The sequence below is a fragment of the Carcharodon carcharias genome, chromosome 12 (assembly GCF_017639515.1).
Source record: "Carcharodon carcharias isolate sCarCar2 chromosome 12, sCarCar2.pri, whole genome shotgun sequence".
Lineage (NCBI taxonomy): Eukaryota > Metazoa > Chordata > Chondrichthyes > Lamniformes > Lamnidae > Carcharodon > Carcharodon carcharias.
The window spans coordinates 32,391,894-32,395,385 of NC_054478.1; positions in this window are offsets into that span (position 1 = coordinate 32,391,894).

The window sequence follows — 3,492 nt, forward strand, 5'->3', positions numbered from 1 at the left end:
CTGATGCTGAAAGGAAGAACAAGGACATTGGACCAGTTAATGTGGAGACAATGTCAATGTCCATCCCTGTCCCCCGGATCATTATGGGCTCATCCTTCCATAAGCAATGGTCAAGCCATGTTGCAAACTTCAATCACTGAACATTCAGCACTGCCATGGCTGCTGGGAGAACAATGGTGACCTCACTGCTGGGCACCCCAGCCTCACTGACACCAGTGGACCTGGGTACATGGCGCCTCTCCAAATCTAGGGCCTCCTGCTTGAAGCGGCTGAGAATCGCTAACTGCACCGGCCCACCGCCAGTCCTCACCCGCTCGGCTGCACCATGTGCATTCTTCTTCTGAAAAGGAGAGAAGAGCATTGATTAGTGCTCCTTGTACCTGGACTATCTTCGTGGTCGGCCCACCCCAACCAGAGTGAGACTTTGTAGGGCTCCAGTATCCTCTCACCCCGCAACTGCCGAACACTCATACAAAGATGCTAGGCCTATTTCACCTCTTCTATTTTTACTTAGTTCTGTTGAAGGGTCATTCGGACTCGAAACGTTAACTGTGCTCCTCTCCGCAGATGCTGCCAGACCTGCTGAGTTTTTCCAGGTATTTTTGTTTTTGTTCTCCTTAAAGCACACCTCTTTGACCAAGCTTCTGGTCATCTATCCTGATACCTCCTTATGTGGCTTGGTGTTGAAATTTGTTTGAGAATTGCTCCTGTTAAGTCTTGGAATGCTTCATTACGTCACAGGTGCTATAATAAATGCAAGTTGTTGTTGCTGCCCACGCTGTATCGCAACATTTGTAGTATAAACTTGAAGAATGTACAAGTTAAACAAGAGTGGGCAAAATGTTGCCTCTTCCTTACACATTGTGATTTCCCTAATTTTGTCTCTTGCTCAACATTCTCTATATTATGGTGAACTGGCATAAACTGGAGCATTGACAATAAATTAGATCCTTCATATTTTCGGTACTGTACTCAGGACATTTCTAACATCAGACATGATCCTAACAATTGCTTTTCATGCATCTGTAAACCATAATTATAACTCGTTCAACAAAGGCAGGATATAGGCTGACTGGAACAACCAATTTGGAATGTCTGACCTCATGTCTGCCCAGAATCAGGAATTTCTGGGCAATCTCACAGCATTGAGTCAAAACCATGATGAAAGCCCAAAATTAAGGTAAGGTTGTCAGATAAATTTAATGTGACCACTCCAAATTAAAAAGCTGAAAAATCCCAGTTGCGTATTCTGATTAGTTTGAAAAATGCAAGGAAATTGAAGCCAGCTGGCAGACAACATTGTGTGAAGCAAAAAGTAATTAATCTGAAAATCAACATGAGCTCATTAAATACTAATTGGTGCTTTTGCAGCCATCCTAATCTTTTCTCTACCTTCAGTAGGCAATGCATTTTATCCAGAAAAATACAAGAAAACCTGTCCAAATAAACATAAGTAAAACTACATATAAGCATGTCTCTATAATATCCAGCTACATTATCAATGTTTTTTGCATTCAGCACACATTTCCTGTGTGTTGCTTATTTCCTATCACACTTTATTAGTTGCCTCAAAAGAGAAAAGCAGCAATTGGAACTTTAAATAGGAAATAAATAAAGTGGCTTCAAAAGTGGCAGTGGAAAACTATAAAAGACGTATCAAACAATCCCAATTGTTCAGTCAGAAGAAGCTACCAAAAAGAGGATGTGAACCAATGGAATCACTCAAAGTGCATATTGTCCTTTGTGTCCAATCAACTGCACCTCATCGAGATTTAAAACACTTAAATGATCAGCATCAATTTTAAGTCAGAACTTTTAAAAAACGTATCTTTTTATGTCTGTTAGACTACTGTAAAGAACATTATCTTTTTATATCCTGTTGGACTGTGGATTAGAATTACAATGGCTGCAGGTTGAAAGCCATAATGTTGCAGTCCTGGAACAAGGTGCCATGAAAGACAGGATGGCGCCGGAAAGGAGTCCTGAACCAAGGGAGCTGCGTGACAACAGCATTTTAGTTGGCTCCTGACCAGATGACCAAAGTTTTGTGTGACGAGCAGGGCAGCAGAAAGCTCCTGGCCTGCAAAGAGAAAACATCTAAAATCTCTTTGCCTCGTACCTCTATAACCTGCTCTCTTTCTGAGGAAACCCCTGTAAAAAGGAAAATGGGAAAACCACTGTTAGACATATTGAAAAGCAAGTTCTCAACCAACGAACTAAAAACTGAAAGTGCTGGAAGACCACCTCATGTCATCAACAAAAACTGAAAGGAATTTGGAAGACATCAATCAAAATCAACCCATCGATACCTGTACTCAAGATTGGTGCAATTGAAGTGTTTTATCCCACCCTTAAAATCCATGTTTTGTATGTCTTATGTATGTTAGTGTGTAGGGATTTAAGAAGGAGTTAGAGTTTAAGTGACAGTGTTAGAAGTTAGCAGTTCACATTTCTTTCTTTCGCCACTAAAGACAATTTGTTCAGTAAACAGTTATTTACTCATTAAGTTTACAAAGCTGGTGCTTGTATTCTGTTAACCTAAATTAAATAGTTAAGTAGAATTGGGCCAATCTGGTGGTTTGGTCAAACTTTTCATATTTGTCGTGGCTCAGGGAACAGTGGGGCTTGATATTACAGTGCACTATCCCCAGTGAGTCGTGACAACTTCCATAGATTAAATGCTAGCTAAAAGACAATTTGACACAGCTGGAGGGAATTGTTATTTGTACTCTTGCCCCATTTTTTGCTTCCTCCCTACTTCCTAATACTGCTTGTGGCCATCCTTCAAGCTCTGTTCACCCATGACACTCCTTCTCCAGCCTTTCCCCATGCCTAGCACTCATGTTGTTTCAACTTCCCTTTGCCTCTCATCCTTGAGAAAATTATCACCACTGTGCTTTGGTCAGTAGCACCCTGCAAACCACTTCCTAAATCCTGCCATCACCATCATTGTGCTGCCACAATCCAGGACTCCCCCCATAACAATTTCTACCAGATTTTGGAACTCTCTCCTGGTGCTGCCAAATATCAGGACGATCCATCCCAAATCTGCTACATCATGAATCCCTTTTCCTGGTTCTCCTGTATCACTGTCCCGTTTCCAAAATGCTCACCCGATAGACTCAGGTTTCAGAACCACCTTCCCAAAACTACTGAACTGTGTGTGGTCCCATCAACATGTAACTGAGTATTGTTGCTCTTATTCTCCACATATTCTGAAGGTTTATAAAAGCAAGATATAAAATGAACTACATTTCAACATTTACTGATCTATGCCAAATAAAAGAATAAGTAGGGAATTTGATCAGAAAATATAAATGAGACGTGAGGTAATTCTCTGCAGCAAAATCCCAACTGGGGTATTCAACCACGAAATCAGTAGCCCTCACAGTATATTCTGTTATATTTTTTTTATACACTGATCAACATCACAGGACATTGACATATTAATTTACACAGATACACAAAGACAATAGCAGATAAAACTTCACG